At 42.4% G+C, this 17,670-nt stretch overlaps 1 long non-coding RNA gene across 1 annotated transcript; it reads right to left on the bottom strand.

Annotated features, from left to right (window-relative positions):
* Nucleotides 1-8,689: 8,689 nt before the first annotated feature.
* On the bottom strand, nt 8,690-12,514 carry LOC129639704 (uncharacterized). Its single transcript, XR_008708562.1, has 3 exons — nt 12,388-12,514; nt 9,992-10,195; nt 8,690-9,321 (listed from the first exon to the last, which is right to left on the bottom strand). It is a non-coding gene; the product is annotated as an uncharacterized LOC129639704 (long non-coding RNA).
* Nucleotides 12,515-17,670: the final 5,156 nt, after the last annotated feature.

Below are 17,670 nucleotides of genomic sequence, written 5' to 3'. Positions count from 1 at the left end.
AGTGAAGTCATTATCAAAAAATTCTCCTGCCACAAAATGTCATGGGTAGATTCCAAGGAGACTCATTTTAGTGGAATTATTACACCTTTACTAACATAGATTTATGAAAATCACTTCTCAGGTTGCTGATGTGGAGTAGAAGTTGACACAGCAGACAGCTATTCTGGTGGGTCATTTCCTTCCAGCATTGCCTGTCTGTTCATGGAGTCTTGGTGCACCGCACTGCTGTCCCTCAGTAAAGCATCCGAAGGTCAGTAATGGAGGGAGTGTGCAGACATGGAACAGCATTTACCAACAAAAAACTGGCAGTGACTCACATTTCTAAATCTTCATTACTTTTACAAAACACATCAAAAATATAATCAATAATTCACATTAAACTGTATTTATCAAAACATGAAACGTTCATTTTATGATACAGCACCTTGACTTGGATAGTTTTGAATTCTCCATTATTTGTTAAATGGACATGGATAGTATCCACTCACTGACTAGTAAGAATTCCAAAGCTTTCAGTGATTCAGATGTGGAGTGCCAACTCTTCTAAGATGGGATGTGGAAACAATATAAACTTAAATCTGTACTTATTTCTTTCTTCTTTCATTCACTCAACAAAATGTGGACTGAGAAGCTACTTAGTGAGCTTCCCTTAGAAGCTACTTAGGCTTTTAGGGATTAAAGACCTAGTTCCTGGCCTCAGGGAGCTCTTATTAGAATTTGATATTTGGACTCAAAAGTCAGAGCCCAAGTTATCCTCTTGCTTAATGGCATCAGTTCACATTTTGTCCTGATTTAGATGGTAATAAGGCAGAGAGCTTCCCCGTGGTAATTTCGTGACTCTTGCTTCATCTCATTGGCTCAACGTTGCTGCCATCATATATTGGCATGTCCTTGTACCTCCCCAAGAGCTAAGAAGACCACTTTCAGGGTTGTCACATGCCACGACCCTGTCTTCAACCTGCCATTGACCTTTTTAGCTTGCATTCTAACAAATTTCAGTGGCCCTCAATGCCTCTCTTGTTAAGGTCTGCAGAGGTGTCCTCTATGCCTTGGATTATGCCATGTAGATGTATTAACTCATTAAAAATCCATTATGTCATGAACCCAGTATAATACAAGTAAAATTGGATTTGGATTCAAGTAATGTGGTTTCTTGGCTGTGGCGGGGATGGATCAATGTTGTTCATCACACCTGTGTTCTCCTCCTTTTGGGCACAGAGCTAGTCTTCATTTTCTAGACTCTCTTGCAGTTAGGTGTGGCCACATCACTGAGTTGTGTCCAGCAGAATGTGAGCAGAATTGGTATGTATGTTTACTGCTTCTAGGCCTGACTCATAGAAACATGTGTTCTGCCATGCTTTTACAGAGCATGCCCTTCTTGCAGAGAAGCCACATGTTGGTGGTGGAACCAAAAGGTGCCAGGCACCTGGATCCCTGAATTACCATATAGACCCCTGCTATCCCCAATGAACAGGGATACCCACCTTGGATTGTCCTAGAACCAAGAAATACATGCCCATATATTAAGTCCCTGAGATTGTGGTATCTGTTATTTAACAAATACTGTCTCATCAATACCTTTGACTTGTCTTCATGTTCTGTTTACCTTGGGCAAGTCACCTAGCTTTTCAGAGTCTCCATAACCTCCTCTGTCAATGGGGACTAAGATAGGTATTCTTGGCCCCATTTTACAGATGAAAGGATTAAATGAGGTAATATTTGCAAAGATACTTTGTAGATGACTTTACAATACATATGTAAGGAGGTGCTATTACTATTGGATCTTGTCCCTGTAGGTAGCTGATATGTTTTCTATTCAAGTACCTGTATTCCTGGGGCTTCACAGGTGGCACAGTGGTAAAGAATCCACTGCCAGTGCAGGAGACACAAGAGACATGGGTTTGATCCTGGGTTGGGAAGATTCCCCAGAGAAGGAAATGGCAACCTACTTTACTATTCTTGCCTGGAAAATTCTATAAACAGAGGGGCTTGCTGGGCTACAGTCCATGGGGCCGGACACAACTGAGCACACACACATACACCTCTGTTCCTTCCCTAACCAAGTAACATTTCCTGGTAAATGTATAGCTGGGACTCCTGAACATACTGCTCAATGAGAGAAATCACCATTAAGGAGCACTCAGACTATGTCGACTCCCTTTGGCATGTCAGTTTGCGGACCATGCCTGCCTCAGTCAGCACTGAGTATTTCCTACTGCCTAGGTGACATCCTGGAACTTGTACTTCTAACCAACGAATTCCTATGATCATCTAGGCCCAATCATAGGCATCAGAACTGTAAATTTCCCAAGGCTTTCTTGGATCCCTAAAGGTCTCATTATAATAGCAGACATAATATTGAGTGCTCCTGATATACTGTTACTTGATGCATTACTCCAGGTCATCTTCACAACCACCCAAAGAAGGAGATTCTCTCTCATTTTGCAGATGATAAAGCTGAGGTTACCCTTACAGAAGTTAAGAATTTCACTCAAAAATAACTCATGTAGACAGATTCAAACTTGTGTCTCTGAACAACCTATACTCTTAACCTCTATGTATCCAATGGTTAACTCTGCTTCACAGCCCACCATTGCCCATTCCCTTGTAAGAGTCTCATTGCTGAAAAAACCAAACCTCCTTTTAGGAGACTTTTACTTTGTGAAACGAGCCAGCAACAATAACCCCTTTGAATGTTTCAAATGGACTTTAATATTTCTGAAATAATGACACTTCCTCCACATTTGTTGTTTATCATAGTGATTGTACCTTAATTTGCCTGCAAGCTATATTCATGCATTTTTTTTAATGTGAAGAAAGAATTCTCTGGGGGCAATTATACAACATTGTGGCATCAACGTGCAGCATCTGAGAGAAAGTGCAGGGGTGAGTGGTCTTCCTACTTGCATAGGGCTGACTGCCTTCAGTGGGTTCTGTGTTGGGATGGGAACCTAAATCCATCCCAGTGTGCTGGTCAGTGCAGTGCATGAAAGGGATGCCCCAGGTGTTTCCTACTCTACCGGTTGTAATTGCCTGACAAGGGGCAAAATCATTGGGTTATTTCACTTGACATCTGATGGGCACTTAACATTCCAGATTGCATGTCTGTTTGTGCTGAACCAGTATCCCATAGGATCGTTCTGTATTTATTCCAAGTTTGTTCCCTACCTCCTACAGAAGCTGAAGAATTCTGTTGTTAATCAAATGTCCTGTGTCATAAAGGAAAGGCAGTATGTGACAATCTGTCCTTATGAAGTGTATAAAGTCCAGAGTAAAGTAGCTCTGAGTTGAACTCTTGAAATTTCAAAATATTCAATCTCTCAAAAATTCAGACAGATTAAATCTCATCTTGACATCTTCATTATCATCAAAAGTTTCAACTCATGAGTAAGGAAATGCTTCCCATGGGACAATATCACTCAATTCATCATTGAAGTCAAAAGGAAAGCAGTACTGGGTCAGCCAATACTTCATGTGAAAAAGTGAAAGTTGCTCAGTCATGTCTGACTCTTTGTGACCCCATGGACTGTAGATCCCCATGCTCCTCTGTCCATGGGGATTCTCCAGGCAAGGATACTGGAGTGGGTTGCCATGCCCTCCTCCAGAGGATCTTCCCAACCCAGGAATCGAACCCACATCTCCCACATTGCAGGCGGATTCTTTACCAACTGAGCCACCAGGGAAGCCGAATACTTCATGTACATTTTCCCTAATTCCCCAACCACTTGGCAGGGTAGGTCTTAGCTCCATCTTACAGAGGAAGAAGCTATGCTAAGCAGGCCTAATTAACTGGCCCAATATGCACAGCTAACAAATGGCAGATCCACGCTTTGAAGCAAGACAGTCTTGGCCTCACAGTCCATACCAAGCGATCTCTCTGCTCAGAACACATCTGTTTCCTAAATAAGGAATTCCTATAATCTAAACATCCATAGGAAGTTGTTATGAAGGAACTTCGAAGCAAGAAACAGAAGGCCTGCTTTTTCAGAACCTTTCTGGTCAGCTGTTCTGAGCCTTCCCTCTTCACTGTGAGTTCCCCACAAAAGAACCTTGCTGATGCCAGAGTCCACCCCACACGCCACACCCCTACGCCAGGAAATGAAAGAGGACCAGGCGGGAAGATCTTAGTGAGTATTGGAAAGATGGAGCCAAAGAGACCCATGCACTTCTAATTAAAGAACATGCCTTCCATGGCCCGCTCAACGTCCTGCTGCCTTCTCAAAGTGTACCCAGAGAGTTTCAGCTTTGGCAAAGGCCTCTGAGATTTCATGCTCCTTTTCCCCATGTAATAAAAAAGTCATTTTTGCCTCAAGCTAAGGAAAACACTGGCATTTTTAGCTTTTAAATGTTTGGGTGAGGTTTATGTTGTTGTTGTTATTGTATTTTATTGTTGCTGTTATTTGGAAATCTTGTGGACATTCGCAGTTTTTGGTTCCCTTACTGAATTTTTCTGGAAACTTCTATGGAAAGAAGGGTTAAAAGCAGAGGAAAGAGGTTGGTTTTTAAACTACAAGTCTTTGAGTGGGTGGAAGATTTTAAAAACTATGCCTGCTGGGTTTCAGATGGCATACAATTTAGTCCTAGCCTTGGTGGAGAGCAGGGGACTGGCATGGATGCCATCTTGCTCTTGCCTCCTTGTAAAAACTAGAGTCAGATGCCCTGTCTGTGTTCACTGACCAGCCTACGGGAGGTTTTACCCATGTACACATCTTCCTTTGCTTATTTAGAGGGTGAATTTACCCTCTAAAAGGAAAGCCAGAAAGAAGGATCCAACCCTTCATAATTTGAACAATACAGGGAAGAAGCAAAGCAGAGCCTTCACCAAAATATTCAACATGGTGGTCAGACCTCACCACCCAAGGCTCCAAATTCCAAATGAGCTTTGCCCGCTTCCCTGTTTTGTCTCTCGCCATCTTGGGGCTGCACCAAAACATGTCGCCCTTAGCTTTTTGCAATCCACACAATTGCCTTGTACAGCCTCACCGTCTAATGGAATTCCCTTTCTGCTTTAAGGATCAGGGGACTGATCCTAAAGTGATACACTCTTTAAAAACACCCCACCCTGTCCCTCCTAGCACCATCCTCTCTCATCCCAGTCCACTTGGATCCCTCCAGTTTTTCCTTCTTCCACTCAATTTCTGAGGGTAGAAAACACTCCATTTTCCTCTTTCCTTTTGGTGACTTGAATGTCTCAGAGGACATTTATGAGGGAGTCATGCATTCCCTGGGCTTCCCAGGTGGCTCTGTGGTGAAGTATCCACTTGCCAATGCAAGAGACCCAGGAGATGTGGGTTCAATCCCTGGTTTAGGAATAACCCCTGGAGAAGGAAATGGCAACCCACTCCAGTATTCTTGCCTTAAACATCCCATGGACAGAGGACGAGCCATAGTCTATGGGGTCTCAAAGTGTTGGACATGGTGAGTGAGCATATATGCAGTTCCCCATTCCACTTCCTACTCACATTTCCAGATCCTCGAGGCTTCTTTAGTAGCACAGCATCTGCTCCAACTCCCAAAGCTTCCAGCCTTAGACCCAAGTGAAAGGAGTGAGTCATTCAGTCAGGTGACAAACTTCCGTGCAGACAAATTTCCGTGCAGTGCCCACCAGGTGCTAGGCCCTTGGAGATGCAGTGGGGAAAAGACATAGTATAGTCCTGCTCTCAGGGGGACTTCTCAGTTAAGTGCAAGCTTGCCACCATCCAGGCTTCTCTGTGGTCCCCACACTAATCCTAGCCTCAGGGGAACGCACCACCATCATTGCTGCCCCTCCACAGTGTGTTCCAGAACCATCCACTTAATTGCACACTCATTCGGGGGTGCTCATGAACACCCCCCTGCAATTCCTAGAGTCAGTTACCTGGGTACTTTTCTAGCCTCTTTCTTACACACATGATTTGATGGGTATGTTTGAGCTATGCAAGATCTACATTCTTCATGGTTCTGCCCAAGTTTATGTGAGCCAGATAAGTGACTTTTAGTTAAGTGCAAGCTTGCCACCATCCAGGCTTCTCTGTCGTCCCCAGGTCACTATATCCTTAGTTTCTACAAAATCTCTCTCCACGCATTCTCCTTTGATTTAGGGGGTGACTAGAGAGAAGATTATTATCTTAAATCTTATTTTGCATGTCACAATATGGAGATTTATCCCAGACACAAGCATGCATTCTTAATTATAATCACAGCATTGATCTGGGCAAGTATAAGATATATGGCCGCAAGTTACTGGCGGTTTTGCATTACCATTTTAGTGCAATTAACATCTACCACTAAAGCACCATCTTATGCATAAGACAAAATTAAAAAGATGCTTGAAATGTTATGTCCTATCCAGGAAATGTTGTTACTATTGCATTTTAAAGATGAGGAGTTAAGGTTTTCATTTTTAATTACATTACTGAGTGATTCGTCTTAAGGGAATCTAATTGTGAAGAATATAAATTACTTTGCAAGTTTATGGTGAGGGACTAGTAAGCCTTTTGGGAAGCAAACAAACAAGCAAATTAGAATTCAGCAACATTCAATAGGAAAGTGTAAAATTTCTCTCTGGTTGTAACTCTTTTAAAAAGCCTTTTTACAAGGATATTGTAATCAATAATTTAATCATTCATGAAGCATTTTTGCTATGATTCGAGGGCAGTACATACAATGGCAGAAAGCTTATATAGCTTCAAGGCTGCTGCCCACCCCACTTCTAGGCCTGTCTTCTTCCCTGAAGAGTTTTCTCTCCTCTCACAGGGGCTCTGTATTCCCAGAGCCATCCTTGGAGTGCCTGCTTAGACACGAGTCATTCTCCAGGGCAGTGCCCCAAGTTTGCAAATTCTCTTTTCCTCTGCTACTTCACAACTGCTATTCTCTCCCTCCAAGCCACTCAGCTAGCTGTTAGGGGAAAGCAGCTGATTAAACAAAGTCACACTCCAGTGTTGATGAATAAAAGCACTTAGTGCTCCCTAGGGTGTCTGTAGCTGAGACTGTGAGCCTATAATGGTGGAATTTCAGGCTGTAGTACAGGCTGGTGGGGTATAATTTTTGGTGTGTTTTGATGCCACTCAAGTCATACGACTTGTAGATGCTAAAGGAGCTGATAGAAAAGGATCTCATAAAATGACATTTTGCCTAAGGGCTTTCTTCCAGGGCTTCAAATAGTCAGGAAGAGGTCTTAGTGGTCTCCTAGTCCCAGGAAAGTTTTGTCTGGGTCACATCCATCTGCCCCTTCTTTGAACTCCTCTATGACCTTCAACCATAGATGCCGCCTCATAGAGCTGTAGCAATGTTCCTTGGACCAATTTGTTCGCCACAAATGGAGTCCTGACTTCAGGAGAAATATAGCAGATCCTTAACATTTGCTGAGGAGGCATTCCCAGGCCTTTTGTTTTCCCATGAAAGTAAAGTGTAGCTTCCCAGGTGTTAATGCAAATGAGGATAACAATAGACCTTTCCTATGTTTCCAGCACTGTTCATGTGCTGTCCACATGTGCAAAATGAATTCATGAAACTAACGTGTAAAGTTAATTTATATAAGTTAATTTTTGAATGATTTTTATGAATTTGTATCAGTTATACTTCTGAAATTATTAAAGCTTAAAATGGCACTCATCCTGTATAAACTAATTTAATTTTAATGACAACTTTAACATGTTGGTAGCATTGCTCACCCCATTTCATGGATGGGAAAACAGAAGCACTGGGAGATTACTTTGTGCAGTGTTAAATAGCTACTAAGGGACAAAACTGGGGTTCTAAACACTGGCAGTGTAATCCCTATGTTTGTGCTCTTAGCCACTATGCCACACTACCTCTTGGGAGTTGCTAGGAGGCAGCAGAGATGCTGCCATGCCTGAAGAACAGCTGGACTCAATCATTAGTCAAATGTTTCACTCTCCACACCAACCTCAAATTGTCATAATTCAATTTCAGCCATAGCAAGATGGCATCTTCCCACATATCATGGATTATCAGGGCCCTCATTGGGATCAAAACCATGAATGACAAATCTAGAACTGCTAAGTGTCCCCTGTGTACCCCACTTTTGTGTTTCCTGCACTTTTACATAGCATGATCCAATCCACACTTGTTAAATTGAATTAAATGGAATTGCCACTCTCTAGTGAGTTTGGGCATGTCCTCCTGTCTTGCCATCCACTTAATTCCAGACCTTTTGGATAGCCTTGGCATGGCCCCATTTCCCTCCTATGCATCCTGTGGCAACTTCCTCCATAAACCCACCACACATGCCCCAGCCTAAAGAGCCATAGTGAGGGCCTATCACTGCTACATAGTAGCCTCCAAGGCTGCTACATCCTCCAATGGGAGAGGAGGCACAGTGTTCTGTTCTGGGGAGCCAGCCCCATCTAGGCCAGAACTAGAGCTGAAGCTGTTTATGTCTGTGGCCAGGCAGTCAGTCAGCCTCCTCTAGCTGATTCCAGGGACCTCATTTGTTCTTCCCAGACCACCTGCATCTCCTTTCCCAGACTCACTGGCCTCCCACTGACCTTGGTTGGGGGGCTCTGGTCTCCTCATCCTGTTTTCTTGGCAATAGCCTCATGACCCTGGCAAACAGGAGGCATTAACACCTAAGATCCAGGGAGCCTCGTCTGTCTTTCATGGCCCACAGACAGAGGGCCTACTTGTTAACCTAACTTTATGGCGCTGTCCCTGGCACCTGGAACCTCCTGAGACTGACCTAGTCCCATTAGCCAAGGCTCTATCAACGGTACTTTATTTCTTGCTGGAATTTCTGAAAACTGAGAGGTTGCACAGGGATTTCTGAGCCTTGAGTTGATTAGCAGTTAATGATGTGTGTTTTGATGAGAAAATAAAAGATTTTGTTTATCCACTTGAGAGGAGGAAAATTAGGAGTCAAAAGCAGAGAAGGAAAAACACAAATTCTCAGCTTTTCAATGGGGTTTTAAGTGGTTAGAGTCTGCTGAGTTCCCAGTCATTGCTGGAAAATTCTCTGGGTGTTGATTTTATGTATCAGCTCTCAGAAAAATTCATGAAGTGTTCGGCTCTGCCTAAAGCTGTCAGGAGACACACAGGAGGCCAAAAGGGCTGCTGGACAAGTTATTTTACTATTCAGAGAATGTGCGAATACAGCCAGGAGGTCCATTCATACTTCCACCTGAAGCAGAGGGAGAGAGGAGCCCACTGGGACCAGAGGCAGTTTCCAGCATTGAGTCTTCCAGCCAGAGCCATGGTTCACAAGGATGTCCCCAACTGAGTCAACATATACAAAAAGGATGTTTTCTGAACCAACTCTTGGTCCACCATTGTTTAAGTCATGGGGAAATGCAGAAGGGCTCCATAAAGGCAGTCTGTGGTAATCTAAAAGGAATAGGCTTTGGTGTCAAACCAATCTGGGTTTGAATCTCACTTAACTATTTCAGATTTCTCAATCTCTCTGAGTTTCATTTCTCATTCATAAAATGGGCCAGTACTATTTAACTTGCAGAGTTGCCATGAAGATTAAATGGTTCACTAAGTGAAATTAACTAGCATAGATTTACTCTCACCACCCCTTCCCTTTTTTCTTGTAGAAAGTCTGCATTCTCCCCTCTCTAGAGCACACATGGCCTTTAATGGCAGACACACAAAACAAATAGACCAAGGTGGTTAACATCTTCTAGGGGGTTAGGTTTTTTTCAAAAACAACTCACTAGGGAACTAGTAATTCATAATCCTCCCTTTCAGCTATTCCCTGATCAAATCAACAAAGTGTCCTTTATTAAGTGCTGATGTTGGAGTTTTACAGACGGTTTGGGCCAATAAACTCAGTTGGCTGGAGTTAGGCAGTCAAAGCCTTGATTTCCAAATGGGCCCATAGAAGGGATGTTCTTTGACAGTAAGTCTTACTCAGGCCAGTTCAGCCAGTCACATAACAAATAAGTATTGGCAGTTACATGTGGAGCTATATGAGAGACTGGGTGAGGGTCTTTCCCTATCAGTATTACTAAAATGACAACTTGGGGCACATATTACTGGCCAGCATCCTTACCTTTGCTTTGCAAGGCCTGTGCACAGGATAGGAAGTACCCTTTGGTGAGAATCTGTTTTGAAGACTTTGCTGATGTTCTTAGGTTGTCCTAACTCTGAGGGCAGATGACAGCGTTGGAGGCTCTCAGCTCTTCTGGAATAGTCTCCTCTCACTAAACTGCCTTTGCCTCTGGGTTGGAAGAGTCAAACTTGTGACTTGGGTCATCTGGAAAGGAGATATTGAGGGAGCAACTCATAGGTGTGGTTATACACTGTAAAGATACTACCACCACCCAGTAGAAGATACTCCAAGGTCACTGACACATTTAACAAATGTGTTCAAAAAAGAAAGCCTAAAAAAGAAAGGTTCAAAAAAGAAAGCCTAAGACTTAAGTCTAATTATTCTTTATTTTTGCTTCTTCTTTATTTCGCTCCTTGAATACATTAAAACTGGTTCTTTCCAGTTCTTTCCAGTTTTCTGTCAAGGTTAGGGCTTATCAGAATTTCCTTTCCATTCTGGCACTAGTTTAATTCTGTAGGGTTATTTTAATGGAGGAGTTTCCCATTTAAGCAACAATTTTCAGGAACATCTCTGGGTTTAAGGTAGCTTTAGTATGCCTATAAAAAGCCAAGAGCCATTCAAAGCAGCTGGTTATGAATTGCTCATGAGATGGGTGATAGTGAGTTCAACACTAACATTGGCAATTTCTTTAAAAATGAAGAAATGCACCTTGGAATTGCTCAAAGTCCTAGAAGGATAAAAGAAAAGAATATTCAAGTTTCCTCACATGAAGATAGTGGTGGTAATGGAAATGAGGGGGGTTGACAGCTGCAAAGCAAAGGACATAAGTCAACTGGGAAGTCATTTGGGGTGTGGCTGAGGTCAATATCATAGGTGAAACTCAACTGGATATTTTATGTCTTATTTGGGGAGAGATGGATAAGAAGATTTTCTTCAACAAAAGCTAAGCCTTGCCATGTTCCCTAAAAACTTAGAGGTATCATCTTCAGCGCACCCTATGCCAGGAAATAGAACAGGCATTCCTGGTCCCAAAGCCCAGTGCCTGCATTTGTCCAGTGAGGGAATTTCCTCCTGTACACAACTGTGTGAAGTAGTATTTCTGCAGCATGTTTGATCCTTCCAAAATCTTTCTAAAGCTTTTTGGACAACTACTGATGTGGTTCTTTAAAAGCTGTTTACAAGACAGGATCCACTGATGGGTGCTAAAATTAGTGGGGTGAATATTTGTGGAGAAACACTCTCTTTCCTGGTATTTATTAATTACATAAGGGAAAAACAGTAACAATGTGCAGCCAGCCTAACAGTCACACCACAAGCAAGTGATCAAAGTTAACGTCACCAGAAATCAGAGGTGTCAACAACACCTACCCTCTGATATGATGTCCTGAAAAGGGTACATTATCACGTCTCTGTATTTCTAACCCAAAATGCATAGTTTTAACTTAATTATGAGAAAGCATCAGATAAACTCAAATCTTCTAGAGGGAAATTCTATAAGATAACTGGCTAGCAGTCTTCACAAGTGTCAAAAAAAAAAAAAAAAAAGAGGAAAACCGAGGAGGTGTCACAGATTGAAGATGCCTAAGGAGGAGTAGATTCTGGAACAGGAAAAGGACTTTAGTGAAAAGACTGGTGAAATCTGAATAAGGCCTACAGTTTATGTAATAGTACTGTGCTAATGTTAAATTTTTTATTGTGATGGTTGTACTATGATTATGGAAGATGCTAACATCAAAAGGCATACATATATGAATTCTCTGTACAATTTTCCCAACATTTCTGTAAGTCTAAACTTATCTCAAAATAAAAAGTTAAAAAACAAGTTTCCTGGGGAAAAAAGACCCACCAAGCAGCATAATATTGCCCTCTGAAGTGCCTCAGTGCCTCAGTGAACCAGATGGGGGTGCATAATTACCTTCCTTCACATTCTGTGTTTAATTTCTACAAGTTGTAACTTGTGCGGCCTCTCAGTCCCGTGGGTAGTCTAGGAAAATGATATTTCATGTTTCAAGACTAAAAGGGTAAAATTGAGAAGAGCCTCTCTAGCTGGGTTTCACAAGCTTTATTACTTGTGAGAAACATGTCTATGAACAGGGAAATACCAATGATGTAAAAAGATAGTTTTAAAGGCTAAAACGTGGAAGAGGGACTATAAGGCAGGAGGACTGCCAATTATTTGATTTTTTTTTCCTTAAAAGCTGTGTACTTCTTTGGAGTCAGAATCCAATTGCTTCAAGTCTTCATTAATCAGTGACACCATTCATCAAATGGACACGTTGGCATAACAAGCTCTCATAAATACAGTGTTGGTGATCTTTCTGGAATTATTAGAGTGAGGACTGGGGGTGGAGTGAAATCACACAGTGACCCATCTACTTAGTCTAAAACATACTTACATATGCCACAGCAAATTAACATCCTGTCATGTTTTCTGTTTCATCTCGCTCTCTCTCATCTGTTTCTCTGTTTCCCTTCGGTTCTCTCTCTCTTGCATATATAACGAGCAAACCAAGGGCTCCCCCCTCCAACCCCTTAATTGAGGCAGTTCAGGTCAAATCATGATTGTTAATGGAAAGAAACCAAATCATTTGTCACAGAGCTTAATTTCACCCGTGCTGCCTGATTTCCTGCTGTTATTATACTTACAGTAGATGATAAAAGCAGTTGTTACAGCCTCTTCATAGGAAAACAAATCCCAGCTGCAATCTGAATCAAAGCACCTGGGGCTGCGGATCAGCTGGGATCGAACAGGTATTTTTCCAGCCTTGGTTGCTCTTCAGATTGATTGAAAAGAACTGCTTCAGTTTTGAATGAAATTTAACTCCCACATTTCCAAGTACTATATTTAGTCTCATATGAGTGAGTATTTGAGGTCGCTCTTGAGAAAATATGGAGGCCTGGGAGCCCTTTTCTCATTCTGCTGCTGCTGCTGCTAAGTCACTTCAGTCGTGTCCGACTCTGTGCGACCCCATAGACGGCAGCTCACCAGGCTCCCCCGTCCCTGGGCTTCTCCAGGCAAGAACACTGGAGTGGGTTGCCGTTTCCTTCTCCAATGCATGAAAGTGAAAAGTGAAAGTGAAGTCACTCAGTTGTGTCCAACTCTTAGCGATCCCATGGACTGCAGCCCACCAGGCTCCTCCATCCATGGAATTTTCCAGGCTAGAGTACTGGAGTAAGGTGCCATTGCCTTCTCCGTTTCTCATTCTACCACCTCAGAACTCAGACTTGCTCTAGGTTTCTGAAACTGCGGTTTGTGGGCTTGGAACCACCTGTGTGTTAAGATGGAGACTGAGGGTATATACACTGCAAGTTGGAAAGCCACTACCAAAAGCCCAGGAGAACAGGTTCTTCTCATAGGGAAAGGATAAAACATTTGATTGAGCATTTATGAAAATGATAATTCCCTGGAAACCTATGATTTCGATGCTTTCTCCAATTTTTACCTTGCTAATGACCTGTTGACTACAGAGGTGGTGCTGGTTTTAGACCTTTTTGTCAAACTTGTTTTGTCTTACAGATGGAGAAACAGGCTTGATAGGCATGACTTTTGCCACTAAGGAGGTTCAGAAGTAATGTGATAGCTGCTAGTCATGATCAACCTTCTGGCCAGCCATCTCATGGGGCTCCAAAACCACCACATAGGGCTCCCCTGGGGCCACTCTAAAATGCACATCAGTAAGAGTGTAATCCCCCCTTTCGGGAATCCAACCCTGGCTGTGGTGTGTGATCTAGGTTGTGGTGTGTGAGTAGGGTGTGTGTGTCCTGTGTTTATGTAAGAGTGGGGCAAAGCATTATTTGGCATGAAAGAGGACAGAGCCTGAGAGGAGAGATTGAGGGATACCATGCATACCCCTGGATGAACCAATTATAACTTCCCAAACTGCCTTTGAAGATTTGCTCTAGGTCAGACATTTCCAGGTCTGACTGAACATCTAAGTTACCTGGAAAAGCTTCAAAAGTACAGATTCCAGGGCTCCACCCTAATTTTATTGGATCAGAACTTTCAGTGGGAAGGGCCAAGGAAAAAGTCTTTTCCAAAAGCCCAGCAGGTAGCTCAGACCAAGGTCCAGGTCTGGTAACCACTGCTCCTGACTGTGCTTAGTCGCTCAGTTGTGGCTGACTCTTTGTGACCCCATGGACTGTAGCCTGCCAGGCTCCTCTGTTCATGGTGATACTCCAGGCCAGAATACTGGAGTGGGTTACCATGTCCTCCTCCAGGGGATCTTCCCAACCCAGGGATCGAACCCAGGTCTCCCGCATTGCGGGTAGATTCTTTACCATCTGAGCCACCAGAGAAGCCCAAGAATACTGGAGTGGCTAGTCTATCCCTTCTCCAGGGGATCTTCCTGACCCAGGAATTGAACCCGGGTTCCTGCATTACAGGCAGATTATTTACCAGCTGAACTGCCAGGGAAGACCGCTGTTCCTAACTACTAAGAACCAATCACTATCCCTGACTATATGGGGTACTGTGTATAGGTAATAATAGCTTAATGTTTATCAAGCATTTGCTATATGCACAGTGCTTAGAGCTTTATACACATAGTCTTATTTAGTCCTTATAATAGCCCCATAGGAGAAGTACTATTATTTCCATCTTAAAGATGAGGAAACTGAAGTTTAGAGAGATTAACTTGCCTAAGATTTTACAGTTAATAAGTGGAAGAACCAGGATCCATACACAAATGGTCTGATTTATGAGTCCGAGGTTCTTACTTACTAGGTCATAATGCTTTGGGACACTGAGTATTTATTCTCTTAGATAATTTTGGCCCTAGGATGAGGGAGTGGAGGAGAGAAGTATATCAAAAAAGAATGAAGCACAGTGTGTAAGCCTGTGCGTGCTTACTACATGAGTGTTAGCAATGTGGGGAGCAGATGGAGAACTGAAGAAACTGATAGATGGCTAAGCCTGAGGGAAGAAGAGTACAATGGAATAGTGAAACAAGAATGAATTCTGGAGCCAAAGACTTAAGTGTGAATCCCAGCTCTGCCATTTGCTAACTGTATGACTTTATGCAGTGCATTTAACCTCTTAGAGCCTTGGTTTCCCTGTCAATAAATAAAAATAATAATACTTGTGTTTCAGGTTTGTAGATTATAGATAAGGGCTTTGCATGGTGTAGATCCCCAGTTATGGCAGTTATTATTACATGTTACTATATTGCAAAGAAAAAAGGGCAACAATTCTCAAAGGACTGATGTCCTCACCCCAAACTGAAAGTGGTTATTAGAAATAATCTGACTGAAGATATAATTCAAAATGACTAGAAGAAGTTCAGAACAAAATTCTTTTAGAAAACCTCCTGAGAGACATAGAATCTTTAGATGTAAAAAAAAAGAAAAAAGAAAAAAAATGTAATCCAAAACACAGTTGTTCTCTGCCCCACCCACATGAAGAGTTATAGGAAAAGTGGGGGTTTGGTAAGGTTCATCTACCTGAAGAGTAGATGTAAATTCTTTCAAGTATCAAGATGGTTATAAGGGATTCGTTGATTTTCTCCCCTACAGCCTCCTCTTCCGGAGAAGGCGATGGCGCCCCACTCCAGTACTCTTGCCTGGAAAATCCCATGGGTGGAGGAGCCTGGTAGGCTGCAGTCCATGGGGTCTCGAAGAGTCGGACACGACTGAGCGACTTCACTTTCACTTTTCACTTTCATGCATTGGAGAAGGAAATGGCAACCCACTCCAGTGTTCTTGCCTGGAGAATCCCAGGGATGGGGGAGCCTGGTGGGCTGCTGTCTATGGGGTCGCACAGAGTCAGACATGACTGAAGCGACTTAGCAGCAGCAGCAGCAGCAGCAGCAGCAGCAGCAGCAGAAGCCTCCTCTTCTCAAAGGCAGCCTTGTGCTTTTAGACATGGCAATGCTGGTTCTAATCTGGGGGCATCAGGAAAGAGACCTCAGGGAAGAACAAATTCTTCCCTTAGATGAAGATTGTGTACAACCCACTGTGTGTCCATTGGCTGGACATGGTCCTTGGAATTTTGCTGATGGGTTTGGGCCCTAAACTTCAAAATGATGGCAGAAGGTAGAAAGACATTTAGACGTCGTTCTACAAAAGCAAGAAGAAAGGCACTACTGCCAAAAAGATGACTAAGAGGGAACAATAATAGTCTTCTATCATTGGAAGAATATAATGGTCCCAGGGAGAGTAATTAGATAATATAAAAAGGATTCTTGGGAAGGAAAATTCAGACTCTCAGGAACATTTTCTACATGTCAGGACTTGTGAAATAGTGTTCCAAAAGAAGAGGCAGAAACTGTCTTCACTGAAACATGGAAAGTCAAGTGAAAATTGAACATGATAAAACACTCCAGCTGGGCATCTCCAATCTACTTCTTGAAGATGAATTTGCCAAGATTTAGATTTAAGAAAGATTTTGAACTATACCCCAAGAATGAACAAGCTATTGCTGCATGGAAAACGTAGATAAGTTTCATTAAGTACAATGTTAAGTAAAATAAGCTAGACACAAAGATGCATACTGTATGATTCCATTCATGTAAAGGTCCAAAAGAGGTAAAACTAATCTATGTGTTGAAAGTCAGGCATCCTAGTTATCTTTGGAGTGTGGTGATTGGGAGAGACACAAGAGAGTTTTCAGGGTTGCCAGTGATGTTCTTTCTGTTTCTTGATTTGGATGCTAATTACGTGGATGTGTTTCGTTTGTGAGTATCCATTGAATTGTATACTCATGATTTATGTATTTTTCTATATGTGTATTTCAATAAAAAGTTATAAAGCTTTCATCTATAAACAGAGAGTAATTTCTTTCAAGAGTAGCAAACTCTAGATATCTAACTTCAGAGTTTATTTCTAATTGCTGTACCCAGGAAAATTTTATCTTTTCTTGAACTGCCAATTCTTCAACTTCATGTGCTGGTCAGAATAACCCTAATATGTCAGTTCAAGTGTTCTGAGAAGCATATATCAATACTAAGATGGACTTAGATGTGCAAGAGATTTATCAGAAGAAATCCCTTTGAGGGATAAAAGGGAAGGAAACTGTGGAGAGCCTTTAGGCTAAAATGCAAATTTGACACCTTTGTAAGGGATGGCGAGGATAGAGGGTTGATGTAGGAAGACTTTCAGCCCGTAGCATGATCCTGAGAAGATCTTATCTAGGTTGATGGGGAAGTCTTGGCAAGTGTTTCTCAGTAGAGGAATACTGTAGTGGGCGGAACTAGTGCTTCTCTAGTATCCCAGCATAATCAGTCTTGACTGGGTGCAGCCCAGAGGAAGTGAGGCCTTGGCGTGAGTGCTGTAGTGAACTTGAAGGTGCAGCAGTTTGAAGCTGTCAGTCAAACATAGTCACAGGGAGTAGGTCCTCTTGAAAGGAAATCTGGGCAGAGCCTGTCCATGCCCGCCACACCTTTGTGTGCTGTGATGCTCGCGGGATGGGAGTTGGCTACAGCATACTCCATACAGAAATGTTATCTAGCATGTTATAAACATGAAGATTAATGTGCTCCAGGTTATTTCCTTACTGTTTAATAGCAAGGAAAGAAAGAAAAATAAAATGTGGCACGTACCATATAAACACAGTTCTTTCTAAATAGAGTGTATTTCAAAGCTTGTTGGGAAATGTAGAGAGCTTCTTAAAAGAAAAACAACTGCTTCTCAGGTTCCATTTTAGCCCCCTTTCTAGAGAATATTCTTTGAGCCACTTAAAGAAA

Source organism: Bubalus kerabau, chromosome X (genome assembly GCF_029407905.1).
Source record: "Bubalus kerabau isolate K-KA32 ecotype Philippines breed swamp buffalo chromosome X, PCC_UOA_SB_1v2, whole genome shotgun sequence".
Taxonomy (NCBI): domain Eukaryota; kingdom Metazoa; phylum Chordata; class Mammalia; order Artiodactyla; family Bovidae; genus Bubalus; species Bubalus kerabau.
The sequence above is the reverse complement of the archived record's forward strand: the minus strand, read 5'-3'. Positions and strand labels throughout refer to the sequence as shown.